Source organism: Pseudophryne corroboree, unplaced genomic scaffold, assembly GCF_028390025.1.
Source record: "Pseudophryne corroboree isolate aPseCor3 unplaced genomic scaffold, aPseCor3.hap2 scaffold_490, whole genome shotgun sequence".
NCBI classification, from domain to species: domain Eukaryota; kingdom Metazoa; phylum Chordata; class Amphibia; order Anura; family Myobatrachidae; genus Pseudophryne; species Pseudophryne corroboree.
Window position 1 is genome coordinate 130,132 of NW_026970098.1, and position 22,480 is coordinate 152,611.

General features: G+C 39.8%; 3 non-coding genes and 2 pseudogenes across 3 annotated transcripts; all 5 read left to right on the top strand.

Moving 5' to 3' along the window:
- Positions 1-13,742: 13,742 nt before the first annotated feature.
- Positions 13,743-13,906, top strand: LOC135029509 (U1 spliceosomal RNA). The gene has a single exon (XR_010225636.1). It is a non-coding gene; the product is annotated as a U1 spliceosomal RNA (small nuclear RNA).
- Positions 13,907-14,058: 152 nt separating this feature from the next.
- On the top strand, positions 14,059-14,200 carry LOC135029591 (U1 spliceosomal RNA; annotated as a pseudogene).
- Positions 14,201-14,876: 676 nt separating this feature from the next.
- On the top strand, positions 14,877-15,040 carry LOC135029713 (U1 spliceosomal RNA). Its single transcript, XR_010225813.1, has one exon. It is a non-coding gene; the product is annotated as a U1 spliceosomal RNA (small nuclear RNA).
- A 6,732-nt stretch (positions 15,041-21,772) lies between these two features.
- On the top strand, positions 21,773-21,936 carry LOC135029501 (U1 spliceosomal RNA). The gene has a single exon (XR_010225628.1). It is a non-coding gene; the product is annotated as a U1 spliceosomal RNA (small nuclear RNA).
- Positions 21,937-22,088: 152 nt separating this feature from the next.
- Positions 22,089-22,223, top strand: LOC135029615 (U1 spliceosomal RNA; annotated as a pseudogene).
- The last annotated feature ends 257 nt before the right edge of the window (positions 22,224-22,480 follow it).

Genomic DNA, 22,480 nt, shown 5'->3' on the forward strand with positions numbered 1-22,480 from the left:
CTCTCCAGATTATTGATTTTTTAAAGTTTTTCTAGGAAACGTTCTAGATGAATGCTTATTAGTCTTTGTCAGTATGTACTTTTTGCAAAGTGTCTCTGTGGCGCAATCGGTTAGTGTGTTCAGCTATTAATCAAAAGGTTGGTGGTTCAATCCCTCCCAGGGACATAATTGACCTTGTGATCAGATTTTGGTGATATTTAAGTAGACAAGTCAAAATTGCAAACCCCCTGTTATGGTGTAGGGTACCTGGCCTTCTCTGATGTAATCAGAGTTAGATTTGATTAAGTGATTTTATAAAAAAACAGCTAGGAAGCACAATTTAGCAGTGGGTTGCAGAGAAAAAGAATAATGCTGGCAGAAAAATCCAATTGAGTGATTAAACAGCTCTTCATTTTCTGGCTTTATTTTTATGATAACAAATTTGTTCTCTGAAAAGTGTCCACAAAGCCAAATATCTGATTAACATCTTTGTAGGGATGGTTTTTCACCTATTACTAAATTAAACTTGCTTCATTGGAAAGGCAGCAAGATGCATCCTCATTTCAATATCTACGGAAATAATACAGGTTGACACCAGGAAACATTAACGCCACTGCATCTTTACTGTTTTCTCATGTGGAAGTCTGTTTAATGTGAAAACAAGGTGATATCTAATTAGCACACAGGTAAGGAATTAAGAAAATCTTTATTTAAGGGTGAAGATGTTTCTCACAAAATCGTTGCCCCAATGCATCATTGAAATTCAAGCTGGAAAAATGATTTTAATATATCACTTGTACATTTTGTATTGCTCTTCTGGTGACAATGTAGTTTGTTTTTTTCAATTACCATTTTAATAATCGGGTAAAGAAAATTAAGTGGATTTTTGAAAGAAAACAATACTGTCAATATACTATTAAAACAAATTAAAATGGTAAAAGTTATTGTACTTTAAGTAAAAATAAAAGAGCAAAAATATCAATCCCAGTTTTGGATTACGTTAATTAACAAAAAAAAATGCATATAGCAGAGGATAGTTTCAATCTGCCTACCTCTGGGTTATGGACCCAGCATGCTTCCATTACAGTACTCTGCTGCACATGTAAGTGCAAAAGATCCTGAAGCACTCACTCATCATGGGAAAGTACCAATGTGTTTCTTCATTGGTTGATGGAAGAAACATCTTACAAAAATTCTCCACATTATTGACTTTTTAAAATGTTTCTAGGAATCGTTCTAGATGAATGCTTATTAGCCTTTGTCAGTATGTACTTTTGCAAAGTGTCGCTGTGGCGCAATCAGTTAGTGTGCAAGGCTATTAACCAAAAGGTTGGTGGTTCAATCCCACCCAGGGACTTAATTGATCTTGTTATCAGATTTTGGTGATCTTTAAGTAGACAAGTCAAAATTTCAAACCCCCTGTTATGGTGTAGGGTACCTGGCCTTCTCTGATGTAGTTAGATTTGATTCAGTGATTTTATAAAAACAGCTAGGAAGCACAATTTAGCAGTGGGTTGCAGAGAAAAAGAAATATGCTGGCAGAAAAATCCAATTGAGTGATTAAACAGCTCTTCATTTTCTGGCTTTATTTTTATGCTAACTAATTTGTTCTCTGAAAAGTGTCCACAAAGCCAAGTATCTGATTAACATATTTGTAGGGATGGTTTTTCATCTATTACTAAATTAAACTTGCTTCATTGGAAAGGCAGCAAGATGCATCCTCATTTCAATATCTACTGAAATAATACAGGTTGACACCAGGAAACATTAACGCCACTGCATCCTTGCTGCTTTCTCATGTGGAAGTCTGTTTAATGTGAAAACAAGGTGATATCTAATTAGCACACAGGTAAGGAATTAAGAAAATCTTTATTTAAGGGTGAAGATGTTTCTCACATAATCGTTGCCCCAATGCATCATTGAAATTCAAGCTGGAAAGATGATTTTAATGTATCACTTGTACATTTTGTATTGCTCTTCTGGTGACAATGTAGTTTGTTTTTGTCAATTACCATTTTAATAATAGGGTAAAGAAAATTAAGTGGATTTTTGAAAGAAAACAATACTGTCAATATACTATTAAAACAAATTAAAATGGTAAAAGTTATTGTACTTTAAGTAAAAATAAAAGCTAAAATATCAATCCCAGTTTTGGATTACTTTAATGAACAAAAAAAAACGCATATAGCAAAGGATAGTTTCAATCTGCCTACCTCTGGGTTATGGGCCCAGCATGCTTCCATTGCAGTACTCTGCTGCACGTTTAAGTGCAAGAGATCCTGAAGCACTCACTCATCATGCGAAAGTACCAATGTGTTTCTTCATTGGTTGCTGGAAGAAACATCTTACAAAAACTCTCCAGATTATTGACTTTTTAAAGTTTTTCTAGGAAACGTTCTAGATGAATGCTTATTAGTCTTTGTCAGTATGGACTTTTTGCAAAGTGTCTCTGTGGCGCAATCGGTTAGTGTGTTCAGCTATTAATCAAAAGGTTGGTGGTTCAATCCCACCCAGGGACGTAATTGACCTTGTGATCAGATTTTGGTGATATTTAAGTAGACAAGTCAAAATTGCAAACCCTCTCTTATGGTGTAGGGTACCTGGCCTTCTCTGATGTAATCAGAGTTAGATTTGATTAAGTGATTTTATAAAAAAAACAGCTAGGAAGCACAATTTAGCAGTGGGTTGCAGAGAAAAAGAAAAATGCTGGCAGAAAAATCCAATTGAGTGATTAAACAGCTCTTCATTTTCTGGCTTTATTTTTATGATAACAAATTTGTTCTCTGAAAAGTGTCCACAAAGCCAAGTATCTGATTAACATCTTTGTAGGGATGGTTTTTCACCTATTACTAAATTAAACTTGCTTCATTAAAAAGGCAGCAAGATGCATCCTCATTTCAATATCTACAGAAATAATACAGGTTGACACCAGGAAACATTAACACCACTGCATCTTTGCTGTTTTCTCATGTGGAAGTCTGTTTAATGTGAAAACAAGGTGATATCTAATTAGCACACAGGTAAAGAATTAAGAAAATCTTTATTTAAGGGTGAAGATGTTTCTCACAAAATCGTTGCCCCAATGCATCATTGAAATTCAAGCTGGAAAGATGATTTTAATATATCACTTGTACATTTTGTATTGCTCTTCTGGTGACAATGTAGTTTGTTTTTGTCAATCACCATTTTAATAATCGGGTAAAGAAAATTAATTGGATTTTTGAAAGAAAACAATACTGTCAATATACTATTAAAACAAATTAAAATGGTAAAAGTTATTGTACTTTAAGTAAAAATAAAAGCTAAAATATCAATCCCAGTTTTGGATTACTTTAATGAACAAAAAAAAATGCATATAGCAAAGGATAGTTTCAATCTGCCTACCTCTGGGTTATGGGCCCAGCATGCTTCCATTGCAGTACTCTGCTGCACATGTAAGTGCAAGAGATCCTGAAGCACTCACTCATCATGCGAAAGTACCAATGTGTTTCTTCGTTGGTTGCTGGAAGAAACATCTTACAAAAACTCTCCAGATTATTGACTTTTTAAAGTTTTTTTAGGAAACGTTCTAGATGAATGCTTATTAGTCTTTGTCAGTATGTACTTTTTGCAAAGTGTCTCTGTGGCGCAATTGGTTAGTGTGTTCAGCTATTAATCAAAAAGTTGGTGGTTCAATCCCACCCAGGGACATAATTGACCTTGTGATCAGATTTTGGTGATATTTAAGTAGACAAGTCAAAATTGCAAACCCCCTCTTATGGTGTAGGGTACCTGGCCTTCTCTGATGTAATCAGAGTTAGATTTGATTAAGTGATTTTATAAAAAAACAGCTAGGAAGCACAATTTAGCAGTGGGTTGCAGAGAAAAAGAAAAATGCTGGCAGAAAAATCCAATTGAGTGATTAAACAGCTCTTCATTTTCTGGCTTTATTTTTATGATAACAAATTTGTTCTCTGAAAAGTGTCCACAAAGCCAAGTATCTGATTAACATTTTTGTAGGGATGGTTTTTCACCTATTACTAAATTAAACTTGCTTCATTGGAAAGGCAGCAAGATGCATCCTCATTTCAATATCTACGGAAATAATACAGGTTGACACCAGGAAACATTAACGCCACTGCATCTTTGCTGTTTTCTCATGTGGAAGTCTGTTTAATGTGAAAACAAGGTGATATCTAATTAGCACACAGGTAAGGAATTAAGAAAATCTTTATTTAAGGGTGAAGATGTTTCTCACAAAATCGTTGCCCCAATGCATCATTGAAATTCAAGCTGGAAAGATGATTTTAATATATCACTTGTACATTTTGTATTGCTCTTCTGGTGACAATGTAGTTTGTTTTTGTCATTTACCATTTTAAAAATCGGGTAAAGAAAATTAATTGGATTTTTGAAAGAAAACAATACTGTCAATATACTATTAAAACAAATTAAAATGGTAAAAGTTATTGTACTTTAAGTAAAAATAAAAGCTAAAATATCAATCCCAGTTTTGGATTACTTTAATGAACAAAAAAAAAATGCATATAGCAAAGGATAGTTTCAATCTGCCTACCTCTGGGTTATGGGCCCAGCATGCTTCCAGTGCAGTACTCTGCTGCACATGTAAGTGCAAGAGATCCTGAAGCACTCACTCATCATGCGAAAGTACCAATGTGTTTCTTCATTGGTTGCTGGAAGAAACATCTTACAAAAACTCTCCAGATTATTGACTTTTTAAAGTTTTTCTAGGAAACGTTCTAGATGAATGCTTATTAGTCTTTGTCAGTATGTACTTTTTGCAAAGTGTCTCTGTGGCGCAATCGGTTAGTGTGTTCCGCTATTAATCAGAAGGTTGGTGGTTCAATCCCACCCAGGAACGTAATTGACATTGTGATCAGATTTTGGTAATATTTAAGTAGACAAGTCAAAATTGCAAAACCCCTCTTATGGTGTAGGGTACCTGGCCTTCTCTGATGTAATCAGAGTTAGATTTGATTAAGTGATTTTATAAAAAAAACAGCTAGGAAGCACAATTTAGCAGTGGGTTGCAGAGAAAAAGAAAAATGCTGGCAGAAAAATCCAATTGAGTGATTAAACAGCTCTTCATTTTCTGGCTTTATTTTTATGATAACAAATTTGTTCTCTGAAAAGTGTCCACAAAGCCAAGTATCTGATTAACATCTTTGTAGGGATGGTTTTTCACCTATTACTAAATTAAACTTGCTTCATTGGAAAGGCAGCAAGATGCATCCTCATTTCAATATCTACGGAAATAATACAGGTTGACACCAGGAAACATTAACGCCACTGCATCTTTGCTGTTTTCTCATGTGGAAGTCTGTTTAATGTGAAAACAAAGTGATATCTAATTAGCACACAGGTAAGGAATTAAGAAAATCTTTATTTAAGGGTGAAGATGTTTCTCACAAAATCGTTGCCCCAATGCATCATTGAAATTCAAGCTGGAAAGATGATTTTAATATATCACTTGTACATTTTGTATTGCTCTTCTGGTGACAATGTAGTTTGTTTTTGTCATTTACCATTTTAAAAATCGGGTAAAGAAAATTAATTGGATTTTTGAAAGAAAACAATACTGTCAATATACTATTAAAACAAATTAAAATGGTAAAAGTTATTGTACTTTAAGTAAAAATAAAAGCTAAAATATCAATCCCAGTTTTGGATTACTTTAATGAACAAAAAAAAAATGCATATAGCAAAGGATAGTTTCAATCTGCCTACCTCTGGGTTATGGGCCCAGCATGCTTCCAGTGCAGTACTCTGCTGCACATGTAAGTGCAAGAGATCCTGAAGCACTCACTCATCATGCGAAAGTACCAATGTGTTTCTTCATTGGTTGCTGGAAGAAACATCTTACAAAAACTCTCCAGATTATTGACTTTTTAAAGTTTTTCTAGGAAACGTTCTAGATGAATGCTTATTAGTCTTTGTCAGTATGTACTTTTTGCAAAGTGTCTCTGTGGCGCAATCGGTTAGTGTGTTCCGCTATTAATCAGAAGGTTGGTGGTTCAATCCCACCCAGGGACGTAATTGACATTGTGATCAGATTTTGGTAATATTTAAGTAGACAAGTCAAAATTGCAAAACCCCTCTTATGGTGTAGGGTACCTGGCCTTCTCTGATGTAATCAGAGTTAGATTTGATTAAGTGATTTTATAAAAAAAACAGCTAGGAAGCACAATTTAGCAGTGGGTTGCAGAGAAAAAGAAAAATGCTGGCAGAAAAATCCAATTGAGTGATTAAACAGCTCTTCATTTTCTGGCTTTATTTTTATGATAACAAATTTGTTCTCTGAAAAGTGTCCACAAAGCCAAGTATCTGATTAACATCTTTGTAGGGATGGTTTTTCACCTATTACTAAATTAAACTTGCTTCATTGGAAAGGCAGCAAGATGCATCCTCATTTCAATATCTACGGAAATAATACAGGTTGACACCAGGAAACATTAACGCCACTGCATCTTTGCTGTTTTCTCATGTGGAAGTCTGTTTAATGTGAAAACAAAGTGATATCTAATTAGCACACAGGTAAGGAATTAAGAAAATCTTTATTTAAGGGTGAAGATGTTTCTCACAAAATCGTTGCCCCAATGCATCATTGAAATTCAAGCTGGAAAGATGATTTTAATATATCACTTGTACATTTTGTATTGCTCTTCTGGTGACAATGTAGTTTGTTTTTGTCAATTACCATTTTAATAATCGGGTAAAGAAAATTAATTGGATTTTTGAAAGAAAACAATACTGTCAATATACTATTAAAACAAATTAAAATGGTAAAAGTTATTGTACTTTAAGTAAAAATAAAAGAGCAAAAATATCAATCCCAGTTTTGGATTACTTTAATTAACAAAAAAAAAATGCATATAGCAGAGGATAGTTTCAATCTGCCTACCTCTGGGTTATGGACCCAGCATGCTTTCATAACAGTACTCTGCTGCACATGTAAGTGCAAGAGATCCTGAAGCACTCACTCATCATGGGAAAGTACCAATGTGTTTCTTCATTGGTTGATGGAAGAAACATCTTACAAAAACTCTCCAGATTATTGACTATTTAAAGTTTTTATAGGAAACGTTCTAGATGAATGCTTATTAGCCTTTGTCAGTATGTACTTTTGCAAAGTGTCGCTGTGGCGCAATCAGTTAGTGTGTACAGCTATTAACCAAAAGGTTGGTGGTTCAATCCCACCCAGGGACATAATTGACCTTGTTATCAGATTTTGTTGATCTTTAAGTAGACAAGTCAAAATTTCGAAAATCCCTGTTATGGTGTAGGGTACCTGGCCTTCTCTGATGTAATCAGAGTTAGATTTGATTCAGTGATTTTATAAAAACAGCTAGGAAGCACAATTTAGCAGTGGGTTGCAGAGAAAAAGAAATATGCTATCAAAAAAATCCAATTGAGTGATTAAACAGCTCTTCATTTTCTGGCTTTATTTTTATGCTAACAAATTTGTTCTCTGAAAAGTGTCCACAAAGCCAAGTCTCTGATTAACACCTTTGTAGGGATGGTTTTTCACCTATTACTAAATTAAACTTGCTTCATTGGAAAGGCAGCAAGATGCATCCTCATTTCAATATCTACTGAAATAATACAGGTTGACACCAGGAAACATTAACGCCACTGCATCCTTGCTGCTTTCTCATGTGGAAGTCTGTTTAATGTGAAAACAAGGTGATATCTAATTAGCACACAGGTAAGGAATTAAGAAAATCTTTATTTAAGGGTGAAGATGTTTCTCACAAAATCGTTGCCCCAATGCATCATTGAAATTCAAGCTGGAAAGATGATTTTAATATATCACTTGTACATTTTGTATTGCTCTTCTGGTGACAATGTAGTTTGTTTTTGTCAGTTACCATTTTAATAATCGGGTAAAGAAAATTAATTGGATTTTTGAAAGAAAACAATACTGTCAATATACTATTAAAACAAATTAAAATGGTAAAAGTTATTGTACTTTAAGTAAAAATAAAAGCTAAAATATCAATCCCAGTTTTGGATTACTTTAATGAACAAAAAAAAATGCATATAGCAGAGGATAGTTTCAATCTGCCTACCTCTGGGTTATGGACCCAGCATGCTTCCATTACAGTACTCTGCTGCACATGTAAGTGCAAGAGATCCTGAAGCACTCACTCATCATGGGAAAGTACCAATGTGTTTCTTCATTGGTTGATGGAAGAAACATCTTACAAAAACTCTCCACATTATTGACTTTTTAAAATGTTTCTAGGAATCGTTCTAGATGAATGCTTATTAGCCTTTGTCAGTAAGTACTTTTGCAAAGTGTCGCTGTGGCGCAATCAGTTAGTGTGTAAGGCTATTAACCAAAAGGTTGGTGGTTCAATCCCACCCAGGGACTTAATTGACCTTGTTATCAGATTTTGGTGATCTTTAAGCAGACAAGTCAAAATTTCAAACCCCCTGTTATGGTGTAGGGTACCTGGCCTTCTCTGATGTAATCAGAGTTAGATTTGATTCAGTGATTTTATAAAAACAGCTAGGAAGCACAATTTAGCAGTGGGTTGCAGAGAAAAAGAAATATGCTGGCAGAAAAATCCAATTGAGTGATTAAACAGCTCTTCATTTTCTGGCTTTATTTTTATGCTAACTAATTTGTTCTCTGAAAAGTGTCCACAAAGCCAAGTATCTGATTAACATATTTGTAGGGATGGTTTTTCACCTATTACTAAATTAAACTTGCTTCATTGGAAAGGCAGCAAGATGCATCCTCATTTCAATATCTACTGAAATAATACAGGTTGACACCAGGAAACATTAACGCCACTGCATCCTTGCTGCTTTCTAATGTGGAAGTCTGTTTAATGTGAAAACAAGGTGATATCTAATTAGCACACAGGTAAGGAATTAAGAAAATCTTTATTTAAGGGTAAAGATGTTTCTCACAAAATCATTGCCCCAATGCATCATTGAAATTCAAGCTGGAAAGATGATTTTAATATATCACTTGTACATTTTGTATTGCTCTTCTGGTGACAATGTAGTTTGTTTTTGTCAATTACCATTTTAATAATAGGGTAAAGAAAATTAAGTGGATTTTTGAAAGAAAACAATACTGTCAATATACTATTAAAACAAATTAAAATGGTAAAAGTTATTGTACTTTAAGTAAAAATAAAAGCTAAAATATCAATCCCAGTTTTGGATTACTTTAATGAACAAAAAAAAAATGCATATAGCAAAGGATAGTTTCAATCTGCCTACCTCTGGGTTATGGGCCCAGCATGCTTCCATTGCAGTACTCTGCTGCACATGTAAGTGCAAGAGATCCTGAAGCACTCACTCATCATGCGAAAGTACCAATGTGTTTCTTCATTGGTTGCTGGAAGAAACATCTTACAAAAACTCTCCAGATTATTGACTTTTTAAAGTTTTTCTAGGAAACGTTCTAGATGAATGCTTATTAGTCTTTGTCAGTATATTCTTTTTGCAAAGTGTCTCTGTGGCGCAATCGGTTAGTGTGTTCAGCTATTAATCAAAAGGTTGGTGGTTCAATCCCACCCAGGGACGTAATTGACCTTGTGATCAGATTTTGGTGATATTTAAGTAGACAAGTCAAAATTGCAAACCCCCTCTTATGGTGTAGGGTACCTGGCCTTCTCTGATGTAATCAGAGTTAGATTTGATTAAGTGATTTTATAAAAAAACAGCTAGGAAGCACAATTTAGCAGTGGGTTGCAGAGAAAAGAAAAATGCTGGCAGAAAAATACAATTGAGTGATTAAACAGCTCTTCATTTTCTGGCTTTATTTTTATGATAACAAATTTGTTCTCTGAAAAGTGTCCACAAAGCCAAGTCTCTGATTAACACCTTTGTAGGGATGGTTTTTCACCTATTACTAAATTAAACTTGCTTCATTGGAAAGGCAGCAAGATGCATCCTCATTTCAATATCTACTGAAATAATACAGGTTGACACCAGGAAACATTAACGCCACTGCATCCTTGCTGCTTTCTCATGTGGAAGTCTGTTTAATGTGAAAACAAGGTGATATCTAATTAGCACACAGGTAAGGAATTAAGAAAATCTTTATTTAAGGGTGAAGATGTTTCTCACAAAATCGTTGCCCCAATGCATCATTGAAATTCAAGCTGGAAAGATGATTTTAATATATCACTTGTACATTTTGTATTGCTCTTCTGGTGACAATGTAGTTTGTTTTTGTCAGTTACCATTTTAATAATCGGGTAAAGAAAATTAAGTGGATTTTTGAAAGAAAACAATACTGTCAATATACTATTAAAACAAATTAAAATGGTAAAAGTTATTGTACTTTAAGTAAAAATAAAAGAGCAAAAATATCAATCCCAGTTTTGGTTTACTTTAATTAACAAAAAAAAATGCATATAGCAGAGGATAGTTTCAATCTGCCTACCTCTGGGTTATGGACCCAGCGAGCTTCCATTACAGTACTCTGCTGCACATGTAATTGCAAGAGATCCTGAAGCACTCACTCATCATGGGAAAGTACCAATGTGTTTCTTCATTGGTTGATGGAAGAAACATCTTACAAAAACTCTCCAGATTATTGACTATTTAAAGTTTTTCTAGGAAACGTTCTAGATGAATGCTTATTAGCCTTTGTCAGTATGTACTTTTGCAAAGTGTTGCTGTGGCGCAATCAGTTAGTGTGTACGGCTATTAACCAAAAGGTTGGTGGTTCAATCCCACCCAGGGACGTAATTGACCTTGTTATCAGATTTTGGTGATCTTTAAGTAGACAAGTCAAAATTTCAAAAACCCCTGTTATGGTGTAGGGTACCTGGCCTTCTCTGATGTAATCAGAGTTAGATTTGATTCAGTGATTTTATAAAAACAGCTAGGAAGCACAATTTAGCAGTGGTTTGCAGAGAAAAAGAAATATGCTGGCAAAAAAATCCAATTGAGTGATTAAACAGCTCTTCATTTTCTGGCTTTATTTTTATGCTAACAAATTTGTTCTCTGAAAAGTGTCCACAAAGCCAAGTATCTGATTAACATCTTTGTAGGGATGGTTTTTCACCTATTACTAAATTAAACTTGCTTCATTGGAAAGGCAGCAAGATGCATCCTCATTTCAATATATACTGAAATAATACAGGTTGACACCAGGAAACATTAACGCCACTGCATCCTTGCTGCTTTCTCATGTGGAAGTCTGTTTAATGTGAAAACAAGGTGATATCTAATTAGCACACAGGTAAGGAATTAAGAAAATCTTTATTTAAGGGTGAAGATGTTTCTCACAAAATCGTTGCCCCAATGCATCATTGAAATTCAAGCTGGAAAGATGATTTTAATATATCACTTGTACATTTTGTATTGCTCTTCTGGTGACAATGTAGTTTGTTTTTGTCAATTACCATTTTAATAATAGGGTAAAGAAAATTAAGTGGATTTTTGAAAGAAAACAATACTGTCAATATACTATTAAAACAAATTAAAATGGTAAAAGTTATTGTACTTTAAGTAAAAATAAAAGAGCAAAAATATCAATCCCAGTTTTGGATTACTTTAATTAACAAAAAAAAATGCATATAGCAGAGGATAGTTTCAATCTGCCTACCTCTGGGTTATGGGCCCAGCATGCTTCCATTGCAATACTCTGCTGCACATGTAAGTGCAAGAGATCCTGAAGCACTCACTCATCATGGGAAAGTACCAATGCGTTTCTTCATTGGTTGATGGAAGAAACATCTTACAAAATCTCTCCAGATTATTGACTTTTTAAAGTTTTCTAGAAAACGTTCTAGATGAATGCTTATTAGCCTTTGTCAGTATGTACTTTTGCAAAGTGTCTCTGTGGTGCAATCGGTTAGTGTGTTTGGTTATTAACCAAAGGGTTGGTGGTTCAATCCCACCCAGGGATGTTATTGACCTTGTCATCAGATTTTGGTGATCTTTAAGTAGACAAGTCAAAATTTCAAACCCCCTCTTATGGTGTAGGGTACCTGGCCTACTCTGATGTAATCAGAGTTAGATTTGATTAAGTGATTTTATCAAAAAACAGCTAGGAAGCACAATTTAGCAGTGGGTTGCAGAGAAAATGAAATATGCTGGCAGAAAAATCCAATTGAGTGATTAAACAGCTCTTCATTTTCTGGCTTTATTTTTATGCTAACAAATTTGTTCTCTGAAAAGTGTCCACAAAGCCAAGTATCGGATTAACATCTTTGTAGGGATGGTTTTTCACCTATTACTAAATTAAACTTGCTTCATTGGAAAGGCAGCAAGATGCATCCTCATTTCAATATCTACTGAAATAATACAGGTTGACACCAGGAAACATTAACGCCACTGCATCCTTGCTGCTTTCTCATGTGGAAGTCTGTTTAATGTGAAAACAAGGTGATATCTAATTAGCACACAGGTAAGGAATTAAGAAAATCTTTATTTAAGGGTGAAGATGTTTCTCACAAAATCGTTGCCCCAATGCATCATTGAAATTCAAGCTGGAAAGATGATTTTAATATATCACTTGTACATTTTGTATTGCTCTTCTGGTGACAATGTAGTTTGTTTTTGTCAATTACCATTTTAATAATCGGGTAAAGAAAATTAAGTGGATTTTTGAAAGAAAACAATACTGTCAATATACTATTAAAACATATTAAAATAGTAAAAGTTATTGTACTTTAAGTAAAAATAAAAGAGAAAAAATATCAATCCCAGTTTTGGATTACTTTAATTAACAAAAAAAAAATGCATATAGCAGAGGATAGTTTCAATCTGCCTACCTCTGGGTTATGAACCCAGCATGCTTTCATTACAGTACTCTGCTGCACATGTAAGTGCAAGAGATCTTGAAGCACTCACTCATCATGGGAAAGTAACAATGTGTTTCTTCGTTGGTTGATGGAAGAAACATCTTACAAAAACTCTCCAGATTATTGACTTTTTAAAGTTTTTCTAGGAAACGTTCTAGATGAATGCTTATTAGCCTTTGTCAGTATGGACTTTTGCAAAGTGTCTCTGTGGCGCAATTGGTTAGTGTGATTGGTTATTAACCAAAGGGTTGGTGGTTCAATCCCACCCAGGGATGTAATTGACCTTGTTATCAGATTTTGGTGATCTTTAAGTAGACAAGTCAAAATTTCAAAAACCCCTGTTATGGTGTAGGGTACCTGGCCTTCTCTGATGTAATCAGAGTTAGATTTGATTCAGTGATTTTATAAAAACAGCTAGGAAGCACAATTTAGCAGTGGTTTGCAGAGAAAAAGAAATATGCTGGCAAAAAAATCCAATTGAGTGATTAAACAGCTCTTCATTTTCTGGCTTTATTTTTATGCTAACAAATTTGTTCTCTGAAAAGTGTCCACAAAGCCAAGTATCTGATTAACATCTTTGTAGGGATGGTTTTTCACCTATTACTAAATTAAACTTGCTTCATTGGAAAGGCAGCAAGATGCATCCTCATTTCAATATCTACTGAAATAATACAGGTTGACACCAGGAAACATTAACGCCACTGCATCCTTGCCGATGATAACCTCAAGTTGGGTCATTCGGTGCTGCAGAGTCGTACGCACTCTTCCACCCGTTCAAGAGCTTTGGTATAACCCCATGGTTCTTAATGTGACCCCAGCATCCTCTAGGTCGTATGAGAAAATAGGATTTTAATACCTACCGGTAAATCCTTTTCTCTTAGTCTGTAGAGGATGCTGGAGTTCCCTTGTGCTGCCTCAGTTGAATCTCCTTTACTTGACAGAGATGTGCCTGAGCAGCGGCCCTCCCCAGCCCTATCCCAAATCATACTTATTTTGCATAGGAGATACCATGGTCATGAAGATTATTCTCCCAGGGTGAGGTTCATTCATTGCATTCTGGGTATGCTGACCCCTGTGATTTCCCCAAATGTGGGTAACTCGACTGCATTATTTGTGGTAGTGGGGGACTGTGTTTGTGTTTTCCTCTGGTCAGCTCTGGTAAAAGTCAGATTTCTTTGTTTCAGATCTTCCTCTAGCCTTGTTCTTCTTTCGAGAGTTCCCTTGTGCTGCCTCAGTTGGATCTCCTTCACTTGACAGGGGGGTGCCCGAGCAGCGACCCTCCCCAGCTCAAGCCCAACTCCTACTTACCTGCCAGGTGAGATACTATGATCATGAAGGTGCTTCTTCCAGGGCAAGGCTTACCCATTGCACTCTGGGTGTGCTGCCCCTGCGATTTCCCCAAATGTGGGAAACTTGACTGCATAATTTGTGTTTCCCCTGGTCGGCTCTCATATAATTCAGATCTCTTTGTCTCAGGTCTCTCTCCAGCCTAGTTTGCTGTCTGTTTCCACTTCTTTTTTCTTGAGCCCCTCCCTTTTATACCCTTGTGCACTATCCTGACTTCTCCTCCTGTCTGCTTACTTTGTGCCTTCCAATGCACAATGCAAACTACACACCCTTTTACTTGCCTTACAGAGCAGCTCTGGAGCTGTTACAGTGCCAAGCTGCTGTAAGAAATCAGCTTGAATGCTTCAGGGGCTGGGGCATTGTCAACATGAGCCCCACACCGAAGGAGGGTGGGGGTGTTTAATGCGAACTAAGGGTCATCCAAGCGCCGCAAAAGGCCGCCATGCCCTGCATACCCCTTTTCTCTTTTCATATGCAGATGAGGGTTCCAGCCAACTTTGGCCCACTGCTTGGATGACATCACCGTATGCAAATACATCTTCTGCAGAACTTCCCCCAGGAATGCTTGTACTAGTTGTTGCATTTGGTTTGTTGTTTGGGGGTGCTTCAGTATTAGGCAGCCTTCTGCCCTCCCATGTTCATCTGAAAATATGTGTTCTCCCTGCAGTTGTTGTCTCCAGATGAGAGTTCCCTTGTGCTGCCTCAGTTGAATCTCCTTTACTTGACAGAGATGTGCCTGAGCAGCGGCCCTCCCCAGCCCTATCCCAAATCATACTTATTTTGCATAGGCGATACCATGGTCATGAAGATTGTTCTCCCAGGGTGAGGTTCATTCATTGCATTCTGGGTATGCTGACCCCTGTGATTTCCCCAAATGTGGGAAACTCGACTGCATTATTTGTGGTAGTGGGGGACTGTGTTTGTGCTTTCCTCTGGTCAGCTCTGGTAAAAGTCAGATTTCTTTGTCTCAGATCTTCCTCTAGCCTTGTTCTTCTTTCGAGAGTTCCCTTGTGCTGCCTCAGTTGGATCTCCTTCACTTGACAGGGGGTGCCCGAGCAGCAATCCTCCACAGCTCTGGCCCAACTCCTACTTACCTGCCAGGAGAGATACTATGATCTTCACTGTTAGGGCAATCAGGATGTGGAATTCCCTGCCAGGGAAGGTGGTAATGGCGGACTCTGTAATTGGATTTAAAAAAGGAATGGATACATTTCTGAATGAAAAAGCTATCCAAGGTTATAATACTTAAAATATCAACATGGTTAATCCGGGGGTAGCATGAGTTGTAGTAGCTAACTAGTCATAAAACATTATTCAGCAAGTATGTAGAATCATCACAACTTAAAACAGGTTGAACACGATGGGCAATTTGCCTCTATTCAACCTCAAAAACTATGTTACTATATGTTACTATATTACTATGTTACTGTAGTATACAGAACACCACAATGCAATGAGCAGTGATAGTGAGCACTGATGAGGATACTAGAACTGACACTGAGCAGCAAGATGCAGCACTGGACTATTAGTAATGTACTGTAGTATGCTGAGCACAACAATGCAGCACAAGACAATGAGCAGTGATACTGAGCACTGATGAGGATACTACTGAGAACTGACACTGAGCAGGAGAGACACACTACTAGTATTACTGAGCAGCAATAAGTATCCACTGATACTGAGCACTGATATTGAGATTTCCACTGAGAGAACATAGCCACGTCCTCTCCGCTCTCTCTTCAATGCACGAGTAAAAATGGCGGCAACGCGCAGCTCTTTATATGGAATCCGAATCTCGCGAGAATCCGACAGCGGGATGATGACATTTTCCCTTGTTCAGGTTTTCCGAGTCAGGCGGGAACAACCGAGCCTGCCTCGTACCAGTGTAAACCACGTGGAGTTCGTGGGGAATTCGGTTCTCGGAGAACCGAACCCGCTCCTCTCTACCTTATACCCATCAATTTTTTTTATTTTCAATCTAAGCCCCTGCAGTTTTCTGTAAGCATCTGCTTTGCTATGATGATCAACAAGTCACAAGGGCAAACACTCAGGGCTTGAGGCGTAGATCTTAGGACCAGCTGCTACAAGCATGGCAGAGGTGTCACTATCACTGGTGACACCCAGAGAGGTGGCGAGGGAGATTGTAATGCAGTGCGCGCAGATAAGCAGCGCAATGGTAAAAAGGAGGCATGGTTTCATAGGTAGGGGCGTGGCCTGGTGGCCTGAATCTACATTTTGTTGCTCCGGGTGTCCCGGGGGTTGGGGGCTGCACCGGGGACTAGTGTGTGAGCGGTGCTGGCTCCTGCACAGTGACATGGCATGGCCACTAGAGATGTGCACCGGAAATTTTTCGGGTTTTGTGTTTTGGTTTTGGGTTCGGTTCCGCGGCCGTGTTTTGGGTTCGAACGCGTTTTGGCTAAACCTCACCGAATTTTTTTTGTCGGATTCGGGTGTGTTTTGGATTCGGGTGTTTTTTTCAAAAAACCCTAAAAAACAGCTTAAATCATAGAATTTGGGAGTCATTTTGATCCCAAAGTATTATTAACCTCAATAACCATAATTTCCACTCATTTTCAGTCTATTCTTAACACCTCACACCTCACAATATTATTTTTAGTCCTAAAATTTGCACCGAGGTCGCTGGATGACTAAGCTCAGTGACCCAAGTGGCCGACACAAACACCTGGCCCATCTAGGAGTGGCACTGCAGTGTCACGCATGATGGCCCTTCCAAAAAACACTCCCCAAATAGCACATGACGCAAAGAAAAAAAGAGGCGCAATGAGGTAGCTGTGTGACTAAGCTCAGCGACCCAAGTGGCCGACACAAACACCTGGCCCATCTAGGAGTGGCACTGCAGTGTCACGCAGGATGGCCCTTCCAAAAAACACTCCCCAAACAGCACATGACGCAAAGAAAAAAAGAGGCGCAATGAGGTAGCTGTGTGACTAAGCTCAGCGACCCAAGTGGACGACACAAACACCTGGCCCATCTAGGAGTGTCACTGCAGTGTCACGCAGGATGGCCCTTCCAAAAAACACTCCCCAAACAGCACATGACGCAAAGAAAAAAAGAGGCGCAATGAGGTAGCTGTGTGACTAAGCTCAGCGACCCAAGTGGCCGACACAAACACCTGGCCCATCTAGGAGTGGCACTGCAGTGTCACGCAGGATGGCCCTTCCAAAAAACACTCCCCAAACAGCACATGACGCAAAGAAAAATAAAAGAAAAAAGAGGTGCAAGGTGGAATTGCCTTGGGCCCTCCCACCCACCCTTATGTTGTATAAACAGGACATGCACACTTTAACCAACCCATCATTTCAGTGACAGGGTCTGCCACACGACTGTGACTGAAATGACGGGTTGGTTTGGACCCCCACCAAAAAAGAAGCAATTAATCTCTCCTTGCACAAACTGGCTCTATAGAGGCAAGATGTCCACCTCATCATCCTCCGATTCATCACCGTGTACATCCCCCTCCTCACAGATTATCAATTCGTCCCCACTGGAATCCACCATCTCAGCTCCCTGTATACTTTGTGGAGGCAATTGCTGCTGGTCAATGTCTCCACGGAGAAATTGATTATAATTCATTTTAATGAACATCATCTTCTCCACATTTTCTGGAAGTAACCTCGTACGCCGATTGCTGACAAGGTGAGCGGCGGCACTAAACACTCTTTCGGAGTACACACTTGTGGGAGGGCAACTTAGGTAGAATAAAGCCAGTTTGTGCAAGGGCCTCCAAATTGCCTCTTTTTCCTGCCAGTATACGTACGGACTGTCTGACGTGCCTACTTGGATGCGGTCACTCATATAATCCTCCACCATTCTTTCAATGGTGAGAGAATCATATGCAGTGACAGTAGACGACATGTCCGTAATCGTTGGCAGGTCCTTCAGTCCGGACCAGATGTCAGCATCAGCAGTCGCTCCAGACTGCCCTGCATCACCGCCAGCGGGTGGGCTCGGAATTCTGAGCCTTTTCCTCGCACCCCCAATTGCGGGAGAATGTGAAGGAGGAGCTGTTGACCGATCAAGTTCCGCTTGACTTGATAATTTTCTCACCAGCAGGTCTTTGAACCCCTGCAGACTTGTGTCTGCCGGAAAGAGAGATACAACGTAGGTTTTAAATCTAGGATCGAGCACGGTGGCCAAAATGTAGTGCTCTGATTTCAACAGATTGACCACCCGTGAATCCTGGTTAAGCGAATGAAGGGCTCCATCCACAAGTCCCACATGCCTAGCGGAATCGCTCTGTCTTAGCTCCTCCTTCAATGTCTCCAGCTTCTTCTGCAAAAGCCTGATGACGGGAATGACCTGACTCAGGCTGGCAGTGTCTGAACTGACTTCACGTGTGGCAAGTTCAAAAGGTTGCAGAACCTTGCACAACGTTGAAATCATTCTCCACTGCGCTTGAGACAGGTGCATTCCACCTCCTATATCGTGGTCAGATGTATAGGCTTGAATGGCCTTTTGCTGCTCCTCCATCCTCTGAAGCATATAGAGGGTTGAATTCCACCTCGTTACCACTTCTTGCTTCAGATGATGGCAGGGCAGGTTCAGGCGTTTTTGGTGTTGCTCCAGTCTTCTGTACGTGGTGCCTGTACGCCGAAAGTGTCCCGCAATTCTTGTGGCCACCGACAGCATCTCTTGCACGCCCCTGTCGTTTTTTAAATAATTCTGCACCACCAAATTCAAGGTATGTGCAAAACATGGGACGTGCTGGAATTTGCCCAGATATAATGCACGCACAATATTGCTGGCGTTGTCCGATGCCACAAATCCACAGGAGAGTCCAATTGGGGTAAGCCATTCTGTGATGATCTTCCTTAGTTGCCGTAAGAGGTTTTCAGCTGTGTGCGTATTCTGGAAAGCGGTGATACAAAGCGTAGCCTGCCTAGGAAAGAGTTGGCGTTTGCGAGATGCTGCTACTGGTGCCGCCGCTGCTGTTCTTGCGGCGGGAGTCAATACATCTACCCAGTGGGCTGTCACAGTCATATAGTCCTGAGTCTGCCCTGCTCCACTTGTCCACATGTCCGTGGTTAAGTGGACATTGGGTACAACTGCATTTTTTAGGACACTGGTGAGTCTTTTTCTGAGGTCTGTGTACATTTTCGGTATCGCCTGCCTAGAGAAATGGAACCTAGATGGTATTTGGTACCGGGGACACAGTACCTCAATCAAGTCTATAGTTGGCTCTGAAGTAATGATGGATACCGGAACCACGTTTCTCACTGCCCAGGATGCCAAGGCCTCAGTTATCCGCTTTGCAGCAGGATGACTGCTGTGATATTTCATCTTCCTTGCAAAAGACTGTTGGACAGTCAATTGCTTGGTGGAAGTAGTAAAAGTGGTCTTACGACTTCCCCTCTGGGATGACCATCGACTCCCAGCAGCAACAACAGCAGCGCCAGCAGCAGTAGGCGTTACACTCAAGGATGCATCGGAGGAATCCCAGGCAGGAGAGAACTCGTCAGAATTGTCAGTGACATGGCCTGCAGGACTATTGGCATTCCTGGGGAAGGAGGAAATTGACACTGAGGGAGTTGGTGGGGTGGTTTGCGTGAGCTTGGTTACAAGAGGAAGGGATTTACTGGTCAGTGGACTGCTTCCGCTGTCGCCCAAAGTTTTTGAACTTGTCACTGACTTATGATGAATGCGCTGCAGGTGACGTATAAGGGAGGATGTTCCGAGGTGGTTAACGTCCTTACCCCTACTTATTACAGCTTGACAAAGGCAACACACGGCTTGACACCTGTTGTCCGCATTTCTGTTGAAATACTTCCACACCGAAGAGCTGATTTTTTTGGTATTTTCACCAGGCATGTCAATGGCCATATTCCTCCCACGGACAACAGGTGTCTCGCCGGGTGCCTGACTTAAACAAACCACCTCACCATCAGAATCCTCCTTGTCAATTTCCTCCCCAGCGCCAGCAACACCCATATCCTCCTCATCCTGGTGTACTTCAACACTGACATCTTCAATCTGACTATCAGGAACTGGACTGCGGGTGCTCCTTCCAGCACTTGCAGGGGGCGTGCAAATGGTGGAAGGTGCATGCTCTTCACGTCCAGTGTTGGGAAGGTCAGGCATCGCAACCGACACAATTGGACTCTCCTTGTGGATTTGTGATTTTGAAGAACGCACAGTTCTTTGCTGTGCTTTTGCCAGCTTAAGTCTTTTCATTTTTCTAGCGAGAGGCTGAGTGCTTCCATCCTCATGTGAAGCTGAACCACTAGCCATGAACATAGGCCAGGGCCTCAGCCGTTCCTTGCCACTCCGTGTGGTAAATGGCATATTGGCAAGTTTACGCTTCTCCTCCGACGATTTTTATTTAGATTTTTGAGTCCTTTTTTTACTGATCTTTTGTGTTTTGGATTTTACATGCTCTGTACTATGACATTGGGCATCGGCCTTGGCAGACGACGTTGATGGAATTTCATCGTCTCGGCCATGACTAGTGGCAGCAGCTTCAGCACGAGGTGGAAGTGGATCTTGATCTTTCCCTATTTTTGGAACCTCAACATTTTTGTTCTCCATATTTTAATAGGCACAACTAAAAGGCACCTCAGGTAAACAATGGAGATGGATGGATACTAGTATACTTATGGATGACGAGTGACTGACGACACAGAGGTAGCTACAGCCGTGGACTACCGTACTGCGTCTGCTAGTATAGAGATGATAATTAATGATATAAAAAAAAAATATATATAACTACTGTAGGTATATATAATATAATGACGGACCTGGTGGACACTGTCAGCAGACTGCTAAACTACTAGTATGAAGAAGATAGAAAAAAACTTCCACCACAGGTAGGTAGGTATACAATTATGGACGAGCACTGATGACACAGAGATAGCCACAGCCGTGGACTACCGTACTGCGTCTGCTAGTATAGAGATGATAATTAATGATATAAAAAAAAATATATATAACTACTGTAGGTATATATAATATAATGACGGACCTGGTGTAATTCAGATCTCTTTGTCTCAGGTCTCTCTCCAGCCTAGTTTGCTGTCTGTTTCCACTTCTCTTTTCTTGAGCCGCTGCCTTCTATGCCCTTGTGCACTCTCCTGACTTCTCCTGTCTGCTTACTTTGTGCCTTCCAACGCACAATGCAAACTACAGGTAGTGCTGCAGGGCCCACACCCTTTTACCTTGCCTTACAGAGCAGCTCTGGAGCTGTTACAGTGCCCAGCTGCAGCAAGAAATCAGCTTGAATGCTTCAGGTGCTGGGGCATAGCCAACAAGAGCCCCACACCGACGGAGGGTGGAGGTGTTTAATGCAAACTAGGGGTCAGCCAAGCGCCGCAAAAGGCCGCCATGCCCTGCATGCCCCTTTTCTCTTTTCATATGCAGACGAGGGTTGAAGCCAACTTTGACCCACTGCTTGGATGACATCACCATATGCAAATCCATCTGCGGCAGGCCTTCCCCCAGGAATGCTTGCACTAGTTGTTGCATTTGGTTTGTTGTTTGGGGGTGCTTCAGTATTAGGCAGCCTTCTGCCCTCCCATGTTCATCTGAAAATATGTGTTCTCCCTGCAGTTGTTGTCCCCAGATGAGAGTTCCCTTGTGCTGCCTCAGTTGAATCTCCTTTACTTGACAGAGATGTGCCTGAGCAGCGGCCCTCCCCAGCCCTATCCCAAATCATACTTATTTTGCATAGGAGATAACATGGTCATGAAGATTGTTCTCCCAGGGTTAGGTTCATTCATTGCATTCTGGGTATGCTGACCTCTGTGATTTCCCCAAATGTGGGAAACTCAACTGCATTATTTGTGGTAGTGGGGGACTGTGTTTGTGCTTTCCTCTGGTCAGCTCTGGTAAAAGTCAGATTTCTTTGTCTCAGATCTTCCTCTAGCCTTGTTCTTCTTTCAAGAGTTCCCTTGTGCTGCCTCAGTTGGATCTCCTTCACTTGACAGGGGGGTGCCCGAGCAGCGACCCTCCCCAGCTCTAGCCCAACTCCTACTTACCTGCCAGGTTAGATACTATGATCATGAAGTTGCTTCTCCCAGGGCAAGGCTCACCCATTGCACTCTGGGTGTGCTGCCCCTGCGATTTCCCCAAATGTGGGAAACTTGACTGCATAATTTGTGTTTCCCCTAGTCGGCTCTCATATAATTCAGATCTCTTTGTCTCAGGTCTCTCTCCAGCCTAGTTTGCTGTCTGTTTCCACTTCTTTTTTCTTGAGCCCCTCCCTTCTACACCCTTGTGCACTATCCTGACTTCTCCTCCTGTCTGCTTACTTTGTGCCTTCCGATGCACAATGCAAACTACAGGTAGTGCTGCAGGGCCCACACCCTTTTACTTGCCTTACAGAGCAGCTCTGGAGCTGTTACAGTGCCAAGCTGCTGAAA